At 43.5% G+C, this 22,549-nt stretch overlaps 1 long non-coding RNA gene across 1 annotated transcript; it reads left to right on the forward strand.

Moving 5' to 3' along the window:
- The first annotated feature begins 1,662 nt into the window (after positions 1 to 1,662).
- Positions 1,663 to 21,745, forward strand: 4930556A17Rik. The gene is made up of 3 exons (XR_880780.3): positions 1,663 to 1,791; positions 2,437 to 2,570; positions 21,549 to 21,745. It is a non-coding gene; the product is annotated as an RIKEN cDNA 4930556A17 gene (long non-coding RNA).
- Positions 21,746 to 22,549: the final 804 nt, after the last annotated feature.

Below are 22,549 nucleotides of genomic sequence, written 5' to 3' on the forward strand. Positions count from 1 at the left end.
GGATGTTGAACATTTTTTCAGGTGCTTCTCAGCTATTCCTCAGGTGAGAATTTTTTGTTTAGCTCTTTACCCTATTTTTCAGTAGGGTTATTGGTAACCCAATCACAAAAGAGCACACATGATATGCACTCAATGATAAGTGGTATTAGCCCAGAAACTTAGAATATTCAAGATACAATTTGCGAAACACATGAAACTCAAGAAGAAGGAAGACCAAAGTGTGAATACTTCCTTCCTTCTTAAAAGTGGGAACAAAATATCCATGGAAGGAGTTATAGAGATAAAGTTCAGAGCTGAGACTGAAGGGAGGACCATCAAGAGACTGCTCCACAAGGGGATCTATCCCATAAACAACCACCAAACCCAGACACTATTGCATATGCCAACAAGATTTTGCTGACAGGACCGTGATATAGCTGTCTCCTGTGAGGCTATGCCAGTGCCTGGCAAATACAGAAGTGGATGCTCACAGTCATCTATTGGATGGAACACAGGCTCCCCAATGAAGGAGCTAGAGGAAGTACACAAGGAGCTAAAGGGGTCTGCAGCCCTGTAGGAGGAACAACAATATGAACTAAGCAGTACCCCCAGAGCTTGTGTCTCTAGCTGCATATGTAGCAGAGGATGGCCTAGTTGGCCATCAATGGGAGGAGAGGCCCTTGGTCTCGTGAAGACTCTATGCCCCAGCATCCTCCTCCATTGATGGTGGGATTACAAGCTGGTACAACCACTCTGGAAATTTTGGCAGTTCCTCAGAAAATTGGACATAGTACCACTGGGAGATCCAGCAATACCATTCCTGGGCATATACCCAGAAGATGTTCCAACTTGTAATAAGGACACATGCTCCACTATGTTCATAGCAGCCTTATTTGTAATAGCCAGAAGCTGGAAAGAACCCAGATGTCTCTCAATAGGCGAATGCCAGGGCCAGGAAGTGGGAGTGAGTGGGTTAGGGAGCAGGGGAAGGGGGAAGAGTATAGAGGATTTTTGGAGAGGAAACTAGGAAAGGGGATAGCATTTGAAATGTAAATGAAGAAAATATTTAATAAAAATAAATATTTTAAAAATAATAATATTTAAATATTTTACTGAATATCAAGTACAAGAGAATGAAGATTATGAGAACCAGTTAAGTGGGGTGTGGGGGGGTGGGAGGTGGATGACTGTGGATTCCTGAAACATCTGGAAGGTTTGGCATGAGGTCGGCTGCATCATCTTTCCCTGCCTTAGCATTTAGCAATAGCTCCTAGAATCCTCTGGAGCCAGGAGAGGCTTAAAATGCAAATATCTTTGAGAGTCTGGTAGAAATCACATATGCAAATATCATTGAGAGTCTGGTAGAAATCACATATGCAGATAAAGTTTTGATATTGGTGTTTTCAAGTCTGTAAGAGAATCATCAATTCACCTTAGTTCCCCACACCCCTGCCTTTTTCTTTGGTAGAAAACTATCCATTTTAATGAAAGGTTCTAAAGTTTTATACTGAAAGTTGAATTTGTCCTTTCAGGAATGGTAATTTAGTCTGATGTAATTTAAAGCATGAGACTGATAACTTTAAAAAAATGTTTATTCTAGATAAAGAAACTTGAGAAAAATGATGGGGTACTGTGTACCTTTTATCCTGAAATGACAAGACTTTAATTTCTGATTCCACGGTTAACATTTTCCCTGTGTGTACTGACAACTGTCTCAGCGATGAGGAGGAAGCCCATTGAGATCTCCCAGTCCATTTGCTTTTATCTGCCCTGTGATCTGTCAGCATCCTCCTTGCTCCTCAACGGGAGAAGGTGAGATCCTTCAGCTATGGGTTAGATACCAACAATTATGCCCAGCCACTGCTTTTAGGGACCGGACAGACTAGGCAGTTTGTAGGAGGGCCAGAGTGGTGAGCTGCAGGTTGTGAGGCTGGCTGGTCCCACACTGGCTGAGGGTCTGGAAGTTGCCCTTCCTCTCTCAGGAAGTCACTGACTCGTGCTGAAGGATGATGGAGACAGACCCTGCACTGGCTTCATGTTCACACACACCCTGGACCCAGGAAGAAAGGGCTTCCTCGCCTCCCTGTGCAGTCAGGGCTGTGTGTTTTCTTTGCAGACTGTCACCAGACTGATCAGTCTGAACTCACTGGATATTACAGTCATGGGGGAAAGGGTGACCAATGTCACAAGTTGTCACTTAGAATCTGGAATTGTATGGATCTTATATGTCAATCTTTGCTTGTTACCTCTTTGTATAAATGAATTATATCATCATCATCATCATCGCTATCATTATTATTTTAGCAGATAGGATCTAGTTATTTAGCTCAGGTGAGTTTAAACTCACCTCCCGGTTCAACTCACCAACTACTGGGGTTACAGATATATGCCATCATTCCTGGCTTAGAACGCCATTGTTCATTTGATAGTTAATTGTATGCATTATTTGCTTTGTAGGCAGATTTGTCTTGGACACCATGATGGACCTATAAGAAGAAGATACAGCAGTGTCCTCAGAACCCTTCCTAAAAAGGCAATCAAAAGCCCCGTCAAAAGCCCAACTCAGCTGGAATGGAAATGGAAATGCAAAGGTCAGTTTTAGGACAGTTAGGCTGTTCCCCTTCTAGTGGATGCTAGTGCAAAGCGAGTTCTTTAAATTATATGGATGAGTTTGAAATGTCATACGGTAGATTGAGCACGAAGGAGAAGTGTTCAGATACTGTGGAAGCTGATAGCTAGCCTGTGTTGAATGTTCATTCCTCTAGACTGCCCAGCCGGAGGACAGACCACGTTTCCCCCACAGTCTCCTGGAAAGGGACCCACACAGTAGTAGGACCCTTGCCACAGAAGAAGTAATTGGGGCAAGTTTGCAATAATAGGCTCAAGTATCATGTCTCAGACTCCTGTTCACACCCTGTCTGCTAGAGGATTTTTCACTGCCCCCTTGCTTCCTATATGTTTCTCCCCCTTTAGCATTCTTGTTATCTAATCTCCTTTTGTTTCTTTTTTAAAGGAACATTTATTTTATGTGTTTTGTCTGCATGTCTGTCTATACACCACACCTGTGCCTGTTGACCATGAAAACCAGAAGAGATGTCTGGTCCCTTAAGAATGGAGTAACAGGTGGCTGTGAGCTGCCACCTGGGTGCTAGGAATTGAACTGGATCCTCCGAGAGCTGTCCGTGCTCCTAACCACTGAGATGCCTCTTCAGCCCCTCCTACAAGATTTTAACCATTCTTTTGCTTTCTGTCAGTTCTGATCTTTTATGTATCTTTTCCATAGACTGAATAGTGGTTCACTGGGTAGGGCTGTTACACTCAGAGTCAAGAGCATGGGTAAACATGCTGCCACTTTTATAGTTCAGTGTAGGTATGGATTTGAAAATCCTGTGGTCTGATTAAGAGTTGAAGGAAGTTGTTGGTTTTGTTTTGTTTTGTTTTTTGTGAAAGGGAAAGAAAGGAAATAATGACATAAGGCATTTTGTTAGTTAAAACATTTGTATAAAAGTATGAATCTATGCACACACAAAGTTCTGGGTCCTTTAGACCCAAGAAACCAGGTATAGTGGCACAGGCCTGTGATTCTAGCAGTTGGAAGAAGGAGCCTGGTAGATCTAGAACGACAAGGCCAGCCTGGAATACAAAAGACTCTAGCTCAAAAAAAGGTAAACAATAAAATGAAAAATTAGGACAGGGCTGTAGGCCAGGAGGTGTTCTTTCTGCTCCATCACATTAACTAAGATCATTGTCGTTAAGAGCAACAAAACCAATTCTGCTTGAAAATCAACCAATTACAGCCACTTCTGGTGTCCCTTAGCTGCTTAGAGGTGACAGGAGACTTGTCTCATTGAAATGAACAAAAGCAGGTTTTCTTTCTCCCCACTCGGCCTGGGGTGGAGCTCGAAGGACTGAGTTATAAAGTGGCTGTGGAGCTTTAGAGACAGGGCAGCCAGCAAGAGTGTGGGCTGGGCCAAGGGAGGAAGCACAAGGGGACAGCTTACAGAACTAAAACACCAGCTTCTTTGTTGAGCAAAAATATCAATAAATTGGCCATTTGTAGGTACCCAGTGTCCTCAGCAGTGGTGTCTATGGCAAGACTGAAGATGGATGAGCCATGTTTTCCTTGATTTTCATTGGAAACAGCAACCACTGAACACAGAAGTCATCCACCCTTCCATGGGTATGGGAGAGGACAATGTAAACTTTAGCATTTGGCACTTGGATATGTCTGGATTCTGAGAAGGTCACAGATTTATGTTGGATGTGTTTGCCCATCTGGTGGGAGTCTCAGAGGTCTTGGTGACTTTGAGTGATTGCTTCCTCTTACAAAGAAGTGATAATAAGTCATAGTTTACTCTTCTGGAACCTAAGGACAGGACCCAGTAGTCAGCTTTTCATAGCTAGTCAAAATGACTGAGGTAGATTAATAAAAAGAAAGAAAGATGTGTGTCTTAGGGATTTACTGCTGTGAACAGACACCATGACCAAGGCAACTCTTATAAGGACAACATTTAATTGGGGCTGGCTTACAGGTTCAGAGGTTCAGTCCATTATTATCAAGGCAGGAATATGACAGCATCCAGGCAGGCATGGCACAGGAGGAGCTGAGAGTTCTACATCTTCATCTGAAGGCTGCTAGCAGAATACTGACTTTCAGGCAGCTAGGATGAGGGTCTTAAAGCCCACACCCAGAGTGACACACCTACTCCAACAGGGCCATACCTTCTAATAGTGTCACTCTCTGGGCTGAGCATATATAAACCATCACAATGTGTTTGGTGGGTGGTTTCAGCCATAGTTGTATGACCCTGACTCTGGCCTGTGTTGAGAGGCAACAGTGATGGTGATATGGAGAGGGGATGCTTACCTCATGGTGGCCAAGAAAAGAGAGAGGGATGCAGGAGAGGAAGGAAGCTGAGACTGGGTTCTTAAAAATCCTACTCATAACCTAGCTTCCTTCCACTGGGTCCCACCTCCTACAGGTTCCACATACCAGGACATTAAAATGTGGGCCATTGGTGAGCATTTATGATCCAAACCATAATAGTATCTCAAAAAGGGCTTTTGAATGTAAGGAACTGGAACATCGAACACAAACTGTTTAACCTTCCCTATTGCCTTCTTCTCTGTGCCCTTTTTACTATGAGGGACTCAAGGATTCAGGCATGGCATCTAACATACCAAGGCTAGATAGCATGAGTTCACAGCTACAGGCTGACTGTCCTAGATACAATCGCCTACGACACCTGTAAAGATAGAAATCTATTACACACGGAGCAGAGAGGGAGGCCACTGCTGTTCTGACAGCAATGAGCAAAACGTACCCCTTGATCTCAGAGTCAGAGGATGACCAAGTGGCAGGTTTGCTGAGGGCCAGCAGCAGATTGTCCAGGCCAGCCACCAGTGGCTTCCAGAGTATAGTGTGATAGGAAGCTGGGTTTGCCATGGTTATAAGCTGGAAACAAGTGGCACTGTTGACTACATCTTGGGTGGCTTGGAATGTACACAATTCTAACCCAGGGGACACAGAGATTCCCTGAACACCCAGACATTTGGTTAGCAGCACCTTTCATCCGGTCGTGAGTCAGGAAGTCAGGCAGAAAAGAAAAACTATTAAGAACACTGAGCACACCAAGTAGTTTCCTTCATTTTCCATTTTATTTTGTAACACAGCTTTTCAGTGAGGAGCCAGGTGGAAGGCAGGAGGATAAAACTGAGCCTTCCCTGAAAATCTCTGACAGTGCAAAAGCTGCTATTAACCGTATTCAACTTTATTAAAATGTTTAACATTAAAGTAACAGTGGGTTTGATGTCAATGAGCAGCGCTGACAACCAGCATTATCTTCAGGTGACAGAAGTCTCTTCACAGAATCATGGGCTAACTTAAAAACAAGGACTACTTTTCTTTGGCCTCCTCCTGTTTGCTGAGCTGTGCCCTGTAGAACATCTGATACCCTCCTCAACACTTCCAGGGATCAAATGATTACCCCACTGAAGGATTAAGGGCCATCCTATCCCCTTGGCTTGGATATTGGAATTTTCATCCAAATGACCTTGGGTGTGTTGAGAAGGATCAGGTTTTAAACATCTCACCTTGAGAACTCCCTGGGGAAGGGCTTTCTTCCAGACCTCCAGCAGAGCTATAAACTGCCCAAGTTTATCTCATGTGGGATTAACCCTTGGGTAGGCACAACACAAGGACTTGAGGGGTCTTCTGTGACAGAATGGGGGAGAGAATAAAATAAAGATCGCTGTCTCTTCTGAGGCTCTGTATCAGCTGGACTAACTCTTTCTCCCTTTCTCATCCATCAACATGAAGGAAGGAATAAAGTTTGTCCCATCTGCTCTGTGTAATTTCAGTTTTCCTTTTTGAAATGGGGTCTCCAGTAGATCAGGCTGGCCTGGGACAAGGTAATGGAGGATGGCTTTGGCTTCCTGATCTTCCTGCCTGTATCTCCCAAATATGTGATGGCTTATTTTAAGGAGTCCCACTCACACAGGGAGACAAGAGAATACGTTTCTGAGACTGGATAAATTTCTGGGGTAGACTTAGCAGGAGGAAAGGAAGACAGAGTCACAGGTTGCTTCTCAGACAAAGATTCACTATGCAGCTCTGGTTGTTCTGGAACTCAGTATGTATACTAGGCTGTCGTGGAACTCACAGAGCTCTGCCCGCTCTGCTCCCACGTGCTGCACTACCTGGCTGCCTAGGAGTATTTTAAAACAACATCAACGATTGCTTCATAGGAACTAGAAATATCTGAAACCTGTGGTAGAATTTGACAGGAATTCCCTGTTGGCCAAAATTGGAAAGAAGTTCCACTGGCCTTTGTCCATACCCCAAAGGGTATGTTTCTTTATGCTTTGAAAATTTCCAGCAGCCATTTTCAGTTCTTTGTTTTGAGACAGGGTGATTCTATATAGCTCAGGACGACCTGGAACTTGTGGCGAGCCTCCTGCTTAAGCCTCCCTAGTCCCTCCGTTCCTGGAGTGTGCTCCCATGCCTGGCCACGTTGAGTTCTTAAGCCATATCACAGGGAGAGCTCTCTTTCCCATTGGTGGTTTTAGTATGAGGATCTTAAAGCTGACTGTGGTCAGGGTTCCTGTGGTGAAACTGGCTGGTGACATTCACAAGTGGTCACAGATATAGCCATAGGTTTCCATCTAGCCACTGCTGCCATGCATCCTGATAGCTACCTGCATGAGGATTAGCTTTATGCTAGACAATGATTTAGATTGTTGACAGATTATGTTTTTCTTATTTGGGAGACCAAACAGGTGAATAGCCCTCCAATGGCTGCTAATCTCAAAAAAAAAAAAAAAAAAAAAAAAAAAAACCTAGAACAGAGGAGATTTGGTGGCCAGCTGTTCAGTCATGTGTACCATCCAGCTAGAGAGAGGCTTTTGTTGGGTATGAGAGGGTAAGGAAAGGCAGTTATGGAGACAGGCAAAGGAAGGGGATTGGGGAATTGTCATGGCTTCCAGAATTCCTAAGTCAGCTACATGAAGCATCCTGTTCTTACATAGGAACAACTTGCCTTTTACTTGAGCTATGCTGGTTTATGTTACCCATGTAAGATATCTGAATAATTTGTGCTAATAATGTTAACTTTTTAAAAATAAAAACATTACCAAGAAAGAATAAGGTGAGTGTTAAGGGTTGACAATAAGAGGGCTTAAGAAAAATAAATGCTGACCTTGTTAGGGGAGATGACTTCATAACTCTCATAAAAACCCAGCACTGGGAAGCTGCAGACAGACAGATCCCCGTGGCTCATTGGTGTGCACGTCTAATTGGTGAGTGCCAGGACAGTGAGATCCTTGTCTCCAAAAACAGTGTGGGTAGCACCTGAATCATAACAGCTGAGGTTGTTCATGCTTCCATTGTATGTACACACACACACACACACACACACACACACACACACACACACACGGACACACACACACACATGGACACACACACACAAATATAATTTAAAAAATAAGATGAAGAGTGATGAAGGAAGATGTTATAACTTGACTTTGACCTTTACACCATGCACATATGCTCATACTCATAAGAATAGGTACATACAACACACACACACACACACACACACACACACACACACACACACAGAGCGATTGAGAGATTATTTTTCTTGTCAATAGCAGGAGTCTCAATCTGTGTTGAGATGAGAACATTTACTAGCAGCTGCAAACCAAATTTAGAAGGATTGTGCCCAGGTCTCTGTTTACAGATACCCAGCTGTGTGGGGCCCAGTAGGGCATGCAGAGTGCTTGCTTTTCTGAGTGTCTATAGTTCTTCCTTTTCAGTAAGTTCAGAAGAGGAAAGAAGTATTTGACCCTTCCCATACTGTACCTGACACCCAAAGCACACAGGAAAAGACTGTTGGATGAAATCATTGTGCTATTTTTAACCCCGCTGAAGGAAAGACGAAAATTCTCTACTGCAAGAAAGCCATCAGGAATTCAGAAAATCCAAGATTGCATGTATACACTACTATAATGTATATGTGAAGTGTTATAATATATATATTCACTACTGTGATCCATGCATGCACTGCTGTAATCTATGTATTCACTTGCAATCCATGCATGCACTATTGTAACCTATGTGCACTGAGACGCACACACAGCAGTTACTGATTCTCTAATGCGTTTCCCTGCTGCACAGATTTTGAGTATGTCTTCAAGGTTTACTGCTGAGCGGTAGGGATCCCCTGTGAGAGTCCTCAGAGAGAATCGCTGACTCCTGGACTCTGTTTCATGTGCTTGAGTTTCTCTTATACCCATCTGCAGTTTCAATCTGAGGCCATGACAATGACCATGTGCTTTTTCTTGAGTCTACCTAATGAATCATTCAGCATAGAGATGGCCAGAACACTCAACTACAATTTACTGTTGTCACAAGAAACAGAAAAGTGATGTCGCTAAGCAATACAATGTTGCTATCTGGTAAACTTTTAAATATGGAGAACTGTTGAAATAGACTTAACTAAATGCCACATTTATGGACTAGAAGATTCAGTACTTGAATTCTGCTGAATTCATTTATAAAGTCAATGTTATAGTGAAGGTCTGGTCGGTTTTATGAGGCTAAAGTTGGTAATATCTTTACAAGATTCACACAAAAATATAAAAAGCAAGGAATCTTGATGAAGAATTGTTTATATTTCTGGCATCAAGATTTATGAAGATACGGTAGAGAATCTGATGTCAATATTAAAGGAGGCAAGTTTCCCACTCGAACTTAGAAGAGAATTACAGTGGAGCAGACCTTATTCCTACTTCAGAAGGTAAACTTGTTAAAAGCAAACATCTGCCATGTAAGGTAATAGCCACATAATCAAGGAAGTAAAGTAAGGCCCTTTGTCAAAAGACACAGCCACAGATTGAGAAAATGGTTTGAGCCAATTATCTAGCAAAGGACTGGTAACCACACTGTATTGGAAAATCCTACAGATAGCAAGAAAGAGACAACTCAAGAGAGTGGGTAGAGAAGCCACCAAAGTGGACATTCCCATACAATTCAGGTTTTGGGGATCTCAAGTCCCCTCCTCATGCTTTCAGGGTGTCTGCTTTGCCAGCTAGCTGTCTGTCCCTGAGACATCTGATGCCTGGATGCGACTGGTGTTCATGAGTGTGTGGCTTCTCTACAGAGACTTCAACATCCCGACATGGGCCTCTCACTTCATGAAAAGTTTTCCCAGTTTAAAAATAAAGGAGAAGACGAATCATTCTGGAAAGACAAAGCTATTTGTTCAAGATAAAATGTCAGTAAAACATTTATGAAGTTCCCAAATTATTCCTTCACATCATGCTATTAAACCAAGAACATAGTATCTTTGGCTCTTAGGACATTCCATCTTTTAATTTTTATTTTACTGTTTGTTTATGTTTATGTGTGTGGAGCTTCCTGTGGAGGCAGGAGAAGCAATCTGATCCCCTGGCGCTGGAGTTACAGGTGGTTGAGAGCTGTCCCACATGGGTGCTGGGAACTGAATCTGGGTCCTCTGCAGGGGCAGTGAGTGCTCTAACCAAGCATGGGGCACCTCACCACTCATGAAATGCACTTTACCTGGGGAAGTTTCTCACTTGTGGTGGAATTTGATCCTAAATCACAAACTACAAAAAGTATAGCACTGTATGCAGAAAATACCATCTGTATCATTTGCGTACATAAAATACTTTTTTTTTGTCATTGTAAAGTTTGTAAGAGCATTGTATGTGCTCAGCTCTGCTGCCAACCCTCTTCCTGTAAGTCCACCTGTTCCCTTGTTATTTCTCTTTCTTCTTTTCCTGACTTTCCCAAGTCTGTTTGCTTGAGTGACAGTTGTAACTTTTTCTCACAGACAGCGTGTCCTCTAGACTGGATGATTCACCCGTTGGAAACTATCTCGGGCTCCCAAGATAATTGTGGAATGTCAGTTCACTGCACAGAGTGCAAGTTCAGCACGGAAGGGTATGAGACATGAACTTCACAAGGAGGCAAAAGTTAAAAGAAGTCAAGTTCAATTACAGGAGGGAGTCTCCAATTCCCAAGCTGGTATACAAGGAAAGGGTCTTCCCTGCCCCCAAGCTGGTAAACACGAGAGAAAAGGAGTGCTGACCTAACCATCTTACTCTTCAAGATTTCTAAGATGTTACAGTCTGCCTCTAAGTTCACACACACACACACACACACACACACACACACACACACACAAAAGGAATTAACCTGCATTATTTTCTCACAGATTAACATAGAAACACCACCTGTCTAAAAAACTACATTGTGCTGATGATAAGTTAAAACCCAAATATTCTTGGAACCAAGAACGTGATTTTAGAAGGTTATAGATTATGATCAACGTGAGGGGATTCTTGACTTTCAGTTTTGGAGGAAATCGGCTAATTACACCAGCTGAGAGCAGAATGTTTTGGTCACTTCAGTACTTAGAATCCCCTGACAAGGAAGTTAGAAGTTTCAGGGAACTGTGAGAATCTCTAAAGAGAAGCACTTTCATGTTGCCTTGTGTGGATCCTAAGTTAGAAAACTGCTACAGTAAGTAGTTCCTAAATAGGGTGTTTTGAATAATCTCAAATATAGAACAATCACTTAAAACACAAGTTTCATTTAATATCTCATGACTGGACAAGTTGTATGCAAAGAAACGATAATTCCAGGATTTTGAAGAAAGAGAAGAATTTTTATGTGTTAATGAGTCTAATTACCAAATTTCAGAGAGTTAAGAGTTAACTTGCTCAACATGGCAGGGCTTAAAAGTTACAAGACAATGTAAAAATTGTCCATCTTTACACATCTATGTCTATGTTTTTGAATGTATAGTTCTGAAAAGTATTGTTACTTCAGTGACCCATATAGAACAATCACAAAAATCACCTATAATCTATGACCCTGGGTTCAGGCTTATAAATTTTGTGGTGATCATAAAAAGAGAAAGAGCTATAAGAATATGTTCTGGTGGGGTGTGGAGGAAGGAGATGCCTCGGTGGGCCCAAGCCGAGGCATCCCTTCCCCCTGAGGGACCACACACCCATATAGTATAGAATAGAGTTTATTTAGGGTATAGGGAGGTGATTTAAGAGGGTGGTAGAGGCAGAGAGAGGCAGAGAGAAGGAGAGAGTAGATAAGGAGAGGTCAGCCGTGGCCATGTGGAGAGAGGGGGAAAGGATAGGGGAGTAAGGGGGCAAGATGTAAGAGAGAGGAAAGTGGGTAGGAGGGTAAGAAGGTAAAAGAGAGAGAGGAGGAGCCAAGCAGCCCCCTTTATACTGGGCCGGCCTACCTGGCTGCTGCCAGGAACTGTCAGGATGGAGTTTAGACAGAATAGCAACGAATTTAAGTGGAAACAAACAAACAAACAAGCAAGCAAACAAAGCCGGAAGTGTGTTGGCCGGAAGTGTGTTGGCCTGACGTATTTCCACCCTTCTGTGTGGTGAAAAGGAGGCACTGGCAGGAAATGAAGGCAGGGCAAGTCACACTCCTTTCTGAAGGGACGGTGGCCTTGGAGGCAGGAAAAACATTATAGGAATCTCTTCACCGTTAAACTCCTAATGGCACTGAAAGGATTCCATGTGTGTGCACAGTTGGTATTTATCCAGCTTTGGACTTAACAGTAGACAAAGAAACATTGGGAGTGACCCTAAGGAGAATCACATGGACAGCCACAACCGTACAAGATCTTGAAGTTATTAAGTGGAGCAGTTGTCTCCAAGCTTGAGGAGTACAGCATCTCAGGGAAAAGGGAGACCAAACCATTTCATTCTCACGGGAGAGCACATGGCAAAAGACTTGAAATGCACCGCGAGGAACTTAATAGAGAAATCAAGATATGACATTGGATTGAATGTTCACCAGGTTCCAGAGCTGGCACAGATCCCTTCCCAGAGGTCTCCGGGATGTATCGTTAACAGCATTCAAGGGGGACCTTGGGGCGTAAACACTGCTGATTGTGGTGAGGGCTGTTTGCGAGAGAACAGTTGGCCAATAGCTACGGTAGCCGAGGGGCGGCTGTGCACCTCCCCACAGCTGCAGAGCAAGCCTCTTGCCAGCTAAATTGAGCTGATTGGACACAACGCGGTTGTTTGTAAGCCCCAGAGAGCCTTCCCACATCCCAGCCCTGGGGCTGCTCACGGTATTTCCTCTGGCCTTCAAGTTTAAACTCAAGAAAACTGGAAAAATCCATCTGGCGTGGGCTGGGTTTAGAAATCTGGAATGCATGGTCCCTTCAAGAAGAGCAGAAAGGCCAAGTTGGTCTCTCAGAGTACTTTGTCCTGGGAAGTTCTGAGGCCTAAGACCTATTTCCCTGTCCGCTTGAACTGAGTTGAGGGGTGAAAAAAGAAATTGATTAGATGAGCTATCTGCTGTGGGAAGTTTAGCTCCTTAGCCAGGTAGTGGCATGTATGAACCTAGTAGGTTTTGTTTTGTTTTGTTTTGTTTTTGGGGCAGGGGAAGGGCAGAAGGGGAGTCAATAAATTAACTATGTTATCTGGATTCAAGCATATCTCAGTCTCATTAAAAATCTAACCTGTGTAAGAAACATGTTATAAGTTTTATTTTAAAACATTGGCTTTATGACATATCTTTACAAGGACACATCATATTTTAGCATTTTTTGTGACATTACAAATATTATACCTTTGAATGCCTATGTGAAATGGATGAACACATTATTAAGAACACACCCTTATAGAAACAGAAAATAAAGTAAATGTTTTTAGTTAGAGTAAGCTTTGTTTCATGATGGCCCCCAAGTTTGAAACTGTAGTAAGCTTACGAGGGTGTTGGTTTTTGTTTTACTTAATATAAATTGTTATTGGACCAGTCACAAGCATGATAAGCAGCTATTTTCATGGCTAACTATGTTGATATGTATATCTGGGTATATTTTCTACTTCATCTTTCTTTTTCAGTTACTTATGCAAATTAGTTATGTTAGGACACAAAAGAGTGACAGTTCTTTGGTTTTGGTTGGATTAAATTTACTGACCACAGGCTTCAAGTCTGGGCTCACTATCCTGTGATGCAGTTACCCAGCTCAGGTACTGGCTCACTCTCTTGTTCATGTGATCAGCAGCTGATGCCAAGATTCGTATTGTGGTGGTTTGGATGAGAGTGGCCCCATAGGTTCATATGTTTGAATGCTTGGTCCCTAGTTACTAGAAATGTTTAGGAAGGATTAGGAGGCGTGGCCTTGTTGGAGGAGGAGTGCCATTGGGAGTAGATTGCCTTTGGATCAGGGTGTAAAGCTCTTAGCTACCGCTCAAGTGACATGCCTGTGTGCTTCCCGCAAGATGGTAATGGAAAAACCCTATGGAACTGTAAGCAAGCCCCCAGTTACATACTTCTTTTATAAGAATTGCCTTGGTTATGATGTCTCTTCACAGAACTGGAACAATGACTAAGACACACACCAAGCCCTGGAGATGATAGTATGTTACTTCTTTTATTACCTGTGATCAAATACCCAGCAAGAAGCAACTTCAGAAACTATTCTGGCTCACAGCTAAGAGGGGCTATAGTACATTATTGTAGGTATGATCAGTCAAGCAGCATTGAGAATTCCCTGGGATCCAAGCCTCTGGGCACGGCTGTGATGGGTTTTCTAGATTAGGTTAATCGAGGCATGAATACCTACTCTAACTGTGTGGCACAATTCCTGGACTGAATAATTTAAAAAAGAAAAAAAGTGACTGAGCCCTAGCACCCACCACTCACCAGTTCCACTGTGGACACAAAGTGGCCAGCTACCTCATGCTCCTTCTGCCAGGACTTCCCCCAGACCGTAGACTCTACTCTCAAACTGTGAGTCAAAGTGAGGCCTCCTCCAGTAAGTTGCATTTGGCATGTACGTTGCCATAGCCAGAAGGAAAGTCACAGATGCAGCAGGGGAGACGTGTTGGCAGGTGCATGAGGTGGTTGGCCGCTTTGCACCCTTTCCCAGGAAGCAGAGAGTGAACAGAAAATGGACCACCTTCAGTGACCCACTGTCTCCAGTAAAGCTCTGTTTCCTGCCACAGTACCACTAGCTGGTCACCAAGTGCGCAAAAGCAAGAGCCTTGGAGGGCATTTCTCATCTGAACTGCAACTGGGGGTGGTACCACATGTCTCTTGCATTCTAGAAGGGAACACTCTGTGATGGGGGAGCCAGGCCTATATATATACATATACATATACATATACATATATATTTTTTTAAGGCAAAATGTTGGGCAACACTATCAGACTGTTGGGGGTTTGTGTGTGACACAGACCCAACTTGAATGAGTTTAAGAGAAAGGAACTAAAGGAACTTACTGCTTACAGAACCTACTCAGTTTCCCGACAGACAGACATAAGAAGACAGCATAGCAAAGCCTCAGGAACTGTTGGCAGCAGGAGTTTCTCATGGGTTCAGGTTCCTGTCCTCACCTCTGTGTTGGCTTCTCTTGCTCCTCATCAGTTTCTGTGTGTGGTGCTCACTCCTGCGATGCTTTACTGTTAAGTCTACATTTTCCACAAAAGAGAGGGACCAACAGAAGCTTCAATTGGGTGGTCTCTGACGGACGTAGGGGTCGAAGGTCAAATCTGAAGTGTGGCTCAAGGCTGAACTCACATCAGAATACTGCATCATTTAACACAGCCTCATGACTGAAGATGTGGAAGGCCGGGGTGGTTCCTGACTGCTGAGCTGTGTGATTGGGGGTGCTGGGGGTACTGTGATGGAGCCCTCGGCACACAGAACATGGAATGATGCTGGAGGGATAAAGAGGAGACAGGAAGTGACTAGGGGGAAGGCAGGAGGTAGCCTGAGAGGAGGACCCAAGACCGACTAAAGGTCCAGGTACAACTTTACATTGGAAATGTATGCCACTTACTAGAAGGACTTTTAGGGAAAGATAAAAACCTGGCTTCAAGAGTGAATATTGAAATTATTCCAGAACCATAAGACTAAACTGAACTTCGAAATTGGATTTGACAGTCAATGACATCAAATTGCTTATTCTTATTAAGCTTTTGACTTGGTGTTCCAGTTGTCAACTGACCAATTAATTCGTCATTATCTAGGATGACAGAAAGTGGGTCCTTTACACCTTTCTATGGGACTGGCTTCATGGTGAGCACATAGCAAGATTCTGCCCTGTAGATTGGTTTCTAATAACATAACATACACATCATACGGGATGTAGTAGATGTTTAGGCAATAAACCTTCAAATGAGCTGATCTCTTGACTGGAAAATTAAATGTATGTAATTAAGGTTCTCTGCAAATAGCATGGTTACCTTTGACATTAGTGCAGCAAGGCAAGGCCAGCCGTCGCATGCATTGTTAGAGATTAATTTCTGATCTGGTGAAGATCAGCTTTGGGCTGTAGCATGCTTCAAGCTTGCAGCACGAGCTCTCCTGGCTCGCTCTGTATCAGGCTTTTGTTTTGGTATGCGTGATTAAGACTTTGGCTGAAGAAACCAAACATAAGGTTCAATCCAATTTAGTTCCTGCTCCAAGCGACTCTCCTTATTTGTTCAAGAATTTCAGACTGATTCTCCCCCCAACCCCCACACACACTTATTCTGATCACTCATCCTTCATATATTTCTTGGACAATAGGCACCCAGGGACTCGGATTTGATTTACAATATGTACTGTTAGAGAATAGTCTGTGTTGGTTCAGCCATTCTTAATAGGGGCAAGTTAGATGGCTGGTATTTCAAGGGAACAAGCTTTTTATGTCAAAGAACCACATACAACACAGATATGTTCCTGTCTGGAAGACAGAAAAGTCATTTAGACTGTGCTTGTCACAGTTTCAACAGGGACCAACACTGCTGACCCTTCTGATAACCTTGGGTCCTTGTAAAAGTCCTTAGATTGGTCTATACTTCACTTTGCATAGCTAAACCAGGATGCTAGAATCTCAGTTTGTGGCCTTGGCTCCAACACCAGCATTGCAGAGAATGAAAGCAACAATACATACCTATAGTCCCAGAGCCTGGGAGGTGGAGGCCAGAAGATCAGAAATTCAAAGTTCTCGGCTATGTAACAAGTCGCGAGGCCAGCCTGGGATTCATGAGACCTTATCTCAGAACCACTGTTTCCCCCCCACAAACAGAAATTCTATTATGTATTAAACTCAGCAATCCATTTTTGGAGAATCATAAAATCATGGAACTGAGAAACAAATCCAATCCTTTGGTGGGAGTTCTGTCCCCACATGTTAAATGATTTTCTCAGAAGCACTGGTGACTGTGTGTAGATGAATGCTAATATACTTAGACTTGACAAAAGTCACTCGACTAGTGAGTCATACGCCAAAGACGTGAATACAAATATGCCATCGTCTCCAGATTTTGAGTAAGAAAAAATAACGATGTATTTTTAAATTATTTTGACAAAGACTCATAATAACAGACTAATAAAATGTTAGTTCACCAAGAGAGCCTAGAAACGACCTACTCCAAAGGCTTCATTTCCAGATGCAAAGGCTGACCTTCAACTGGCCACACCCAGACTCAGCCTTGTGGTTTCCACTTGACAACCCTCATCACAGACACCTTCACCCACTTTTGCATGAATTTTAAATATTGCTGTGTTTCAGACAGCATGGGAGAAAAGGGAGGGAGGAGGGGAGAGGGGAGAGGGGAGAGGGAGAGGATTATTAAAGGGGTGGGTTTACTTCCTTAACTAATAGTCTTCAGCTTTAAAGCCCGACTCTTTCTAACTGTTCTGTCATTCAAGGTAGTACTGAGTAGTACGGCAGTAAGAAAGAGGAGCCTGCTGAAGGGAGAGATCTCCAGGGCTTCCAGACTACATAGACCAACTGAAGCAGACATGACAGGAGAGTTAGTAATGTGAAGAAGAGGAAAAAGTCCTTTGTTTACTTTGTGGAATGATCTCGTATCGCTGGGTTGAGGTACTGTTCTTGAGGGGCAGAGGCCATGTTCATGTGTGACAGTCTCTTGGGTTGGGAGTATGGAAAAGATCCTTCTCTACTTAATACACTCTTAGGGTCTCTCTACTTCTCTCTCTCTCTCTCTCTCTCTCTCTCTCTCTCTCTCTCTCTCTCTCTCTCTCTGGTGATTTAGAAGGAGGACAGAAAAGATAAACAGATGAATACAGCGTAGACCAGGAAGCTTTGCTGATGACTTCTGCCAATAGTTATTAAGAAGTACACACAACAGAAGCCATTTTTGATCTGGTATGGTATACATGAGTGTGTGTGCACACAAGCAAGTATGTATGTGTGCACATAACAAACATTGTTTGACCATGAATGATCTTCCACGATGCTATCTCTTCACACTGACACACACTCTTCTGTAAGCTGTTGCCTTTTGTCCTCAGTAAGTTTTTAGTGAGCCTAGACTGTTGGGTTGGATCCCACTTAACCATTCAAAGGCTTTGTACTTAAGCTGATATTTTAAAAAAAAAAGTTTTCCGAGGACACTGTGGCGGCGGTGGGAATGCTGTGTTTCGCACACACTCTGGCTGTTTGCGTGAATGTTAATCCTGCAGATGGACGAGATCTCCCAGGGTTCCAGACTGGATGAAAGAACAGAGACACATGGCCAGAGAGTAAATAACAAAGCGAGGAAGAGGAAAAAGCACTTCGTTTTCTTCTGCCTGGAAAATAAATATGCAGACGTTTAAAAATCAATGACAGATGTAGACTATTTTTACAGTTAATAGCCATGGAGATAGTTGAGAAAACAAATAAACAAACAGAACCAAATTGCATCTGGAAACATTTTCAGTGGAGGCCCAGTGAAGATGGAGTTGGATGATACATCCGGAGAGGAGCTGGGCGAGAATAGCTCTGAAGCTCAGGAGGAGATATTTTTGTTTTGCTGCGTGCCCAGAGAGAAGAAATAAAAAGCTAGTGTGAAGGCTGATACATGAATCCCCTGGCTTGGTGCTCCATCATACACAGCCTCTATTTATAGGACCATGAAGTGGCCATGAATCCTGGAGAGCTCTAGTATAGCAGTTTCCGGGGAATGGAAGAAGGAAGGAGTTGTCTTTTGAGAACATGTGTCATAGATTGTAAGTATCATTTTAGTTCATATCCAGAAGTTAGACAAACGGCTACAGCTGGCTTCAAAAACACTAGGAGGTAAGAGTGTTTCAGATGGCCCAATTCCTGACTAAACTCCCATTACTGTAGAAAATCACAGACCAGGCAGGAACGACTATTGGGTTTCAACCACAGATGACTCTCACTCCTGTCTCCCTGAAGCCTTGTAAGTCTATAATTTTCAGTCCAGTACGAGCACGTCTTCAATGGAACCTATTCTTCAGACTCACTTCCGAGTTGCACAAACACCTCTTAGTGCCACGGTTGCGGGTGCGAACTAAGGATGTTGGGAGAAGAGGAAAGCCAAGTGGATTTGAACTTGGCTGGCTTCACTGAAGTGCCACAGTTACACTGTGTGATCTCACCAGGACCCATGTGTCTCACAGTGAGAAATTCACAGTTGCAAAACAAACTCCCTCTGGCACTGGAACTTAGGGAGTGGAGGCCAGATTAATTTCAAACTTCGAAACGCTTGGGACCACAGTCCCTGCTTCATGGTCTCCTGAGGTTTGCTCTTTCTGGAGTTTTAATAGGTGTCTTTAGCCCAGCAGGGGAGACTTGGCAAACCTGAGGCAGACTCCTTCCAGAAGCTTCCTGATCCTCTGGACAGGGGCCAAATTTGTCAGTGGGAAATAATCTTTAGAGGTATCATGAACTAAACTGTTTTGCCATGCTCTGAGCACTGGCTCTCAGTAATGAAAACGTAGGCTTGCAAACAGGGCATGGAACTGTCTCTCGAAATGGTTAGCAGGTGGCAGCGCCTGAGGCAAGACTTTGTGGAGCTCTTTAGAAACCTTCAGTGGACTTAGGCACACTGGGAAAAAGTGAGTCAAGACAGAGGCATGCCCGAGCTCTCATAGGAACGTGTTGAGGTAATTTCCCCCTGTGATCCTGTCTGTGTGGTTAAACAGGAGGCTGCATCTTGAGTTGCCTGTAGAGATGACACTTTTAACAGACACTCTTCAATCTAAATAGTCCTTACATTAGGGGTCTTTCCTGTTCTTCAATTACTGTTTCTAGACGCTTTAAACATGATCTATAGGTTTCACTGACAGAGGTGTGTGTGTGTGTGTGTGTGTGTGTGTGTGTGTGTGACCCAGGGTGGAAGCAGGAAAGATGGACAGGAACACACAGGACACAGGTCACCTCAACCCTGCTGCAGAACAGGATTGAAGTACGTGGGCAGACTTGTTCCTGCCTTTACCTCAAAGACATGCAGCCACTTTCTGTTTGGCTCAGGACTTGCACTGTGACCTAAGGTTGTCGTCAGGTCTTCTTGTACATGGGAGACTGGGAAGACAGTGTTAGCTCTAAGATGTTAAGCAGTTTTCTGAGGGTTGAAAAGTTTGCCCTTCTCTTGTTGTGCAAGCTCCATCCCTTGGCCTTAGCAGCTACAGCTGTTAAGTCACTTTCCAGAGCCCTAACTCTCCATGACTGTTTTACAGCCTAGGATGGAGGAAAAAGAGACAAGCAACTAAGGACAGCACAGTGCCTCCTAAATGTTCCCTCACTGAGAAGAAACCCTGAAAAACAAGGCCACAAGAAAGTCACTGTTTCTGGGGACTACCTGCTCTACAGGATGTGAGCAGGGGCATGTGGGTACCTCAGATGCACTCTCTCCTCTTGGTCCTCTTGGTCCATGGCTTTCTCAGCAGTGCAGGGCTCTGCTGTCTGCACGTTTTCAGTGGACAAGGCTCATCTGGTCCTTACTCTGTGACCAGTTGCAGCTGAGCCCAGCTGGCTACAGCTGTGTGGGAGCTGTCTGAGAATGCCACTAGTCATGGAAGGTGTTTAATATTTGTAAGGGGAGTAAAAGGCTTGGTGCCAGGCTCAGCTAGCCACTGGAGCTTTCTATCTGCAATCTGCTGGTCACTGAGGGTCACTTGTGTGGAGTCATAGTGAAAGAAGACCATGCCCTACCGTGATGTGGCTACAGCTGGGCCTTGGTCCCCCAGAGATGAATGTGTGAACCGTTCTCACGGAGGCTTGTCATGACTTCTCCTGAGAGCCATCTCAGTAAGGCCCTCAGCTCTTCATTTATTTTGGAGTAAATTGTGGACAGGTTAGATAATGTGATTGATTGTGAGAGTTGTCTCTTGGTAAGGAATACTCCTCCTTATGGTGTGTGTGTGTGTGTGTGTGTGTGTGTGTGTGTGTGTGTGTGTGTGTGTGTGTAACTCTCACTGTATTATGTCTCTGGAGCAGCCTGAGATCAGGAAGAAGTGAGATACTCAGGGAAAAGGGCACAGGTTGGCAGGAATGGCTGAAGGATGTTTGGCTGAAGATAGATGAAGGGGGGGAGGTTGGTTCATGATGTTCACGCTTGTGTGTGTGTGTGTGTGTGTGTGTGTTTGTGTGTGTGTGCGTGTGTGTTTGTAGGTCAGAAGAGTGGGTTATCTCCTTCCATCATGTAGATCCTGGGAATTAAATTCAGGCTGTCAGTCTTGGTGCTGGTGCAGTTACCCATAGAGTCATCGCCAACCCTATTGTAACAAGTGTGTTATGCTTAATCCTGATTACAGCCGTGCCTGACTTCTGTGGATCAAAGACCAGGAAATCTATTGCCACAAGACTTGAGAAACTGGGAAACAAATTACCGTTTGAACTTACAATGTTTAATTACACCAAGTTTATCACCAAACTTCATTTACATGCTTGGTGAACACAGTCCATGACCTCTGGTAACTGTTTAATAGTGGAGATCTAACTCTAACAGGTACCATTTATTACAGACAAACTATGTGCCTATTGCTGTTAGGCACACATGCTAGTGGCTTCTTTCAGTTGAACCTTTGTCTTATTAAAGGATGCTAAAAATGGCCTATTCATATAACATAAACAGGACCTTCTGTATGTTTCTACCTACTTATTAACTTCTCATAAAGTCTAATTTCCTGGCACATATTTCTCTTGAGATTTTATAAAATATGACTACTATGGGTCAAGCATTTTTTTCTTATGAAGCAGAGAGAAAAAATAAAATTAATATTGTCTTTCTTCTTTTCCTCTAGATGCAGCTGCAAAGAGTGAGTGAGACACATGCGCAGAGCCCTGGATGGAAGCATGTCAGCAGCTCAGGTCCCATCACCAAGGGGCCTGGCTTAATGTCACATTTTCTTTAATCTCCGTAGCCCATAGACTTGATTGGCTCTCGACATTATACTTCCTTCTGTTTTGATATTAAACCTACCACACTTGATGTGGGTCAGGGCTTTTGTTCTTGACGTTGTATTTTCCACATTTCCAAACTCTCCTGATCTAGAACACAAAGGCAGTTAATAGTAACAAATGCCAGACTAGCTAACAGAGATGGGCCCATTAGATGTTACTCAGAGCCTCATATCTGAAGTATCGGCCATGTTATTTAGTTTGATCATCGCTGAGATCAAGTGCTTGACACAAACTTTCTGGGGGAGGAGAGGTTTATTTTGCTTAGCCTCACGGTGGGGACAATGTGTGCCAGTGACTGAACTCAGGTCTCCAAGGCTTGCATGACAAGCACCTTTATCTGCTGAGCCATTTTGCTGTACCCGAAAATTACACGATCATGAAAGAGTCTGAGAATGCGATTCCATCCAAGTTTACTTTCTGTTCTGTGCTTTATTGGTTAAAACACCATCATTCTAACCAGAAGATTAAATGGCAGTCACTTTAACCTTGAACTATTACACTTCTATGCCTCGGTGTCCCTGTCAGTCACCTGATTTGGAAGTCAGCAGTGTCAGGCTCTGTGGCTCTGGTTGTATCTTTCTGATATCGAACATCTTTTCATAGACTCACTTGTTTCTTTGAAGAGATGTCTGTTCAGATTCATGAGCCATTTGCAAATTGGGCTACTGGAATAATTGGCGTAGAGAGGCAGGAGAAGGGTTTGAATTGGGAGAGTGGTTCTGTACCATATGTAAGCTGTGACTATATGCTGGGCTGCAGGCTGTCGAGGCTTGTTCCCTCCTTTGCTGTGAAGAAGCTTGCTGGTCTGATGTGGTCCCACCAGTTATGTCTGCCGCTGGTG

This window comes from Mus musculus, chromosome 3 (assembly GCF_000001635.26).
Source record: "Mus musculus strain C57BL/6J chromosome 3, GRCm38.p6 C57BL/6J".
NCBI lineage: Eukaryota > Metazoa > Chordata > Mammalia > Rodentia > Muridae > Mus > Mus musculus.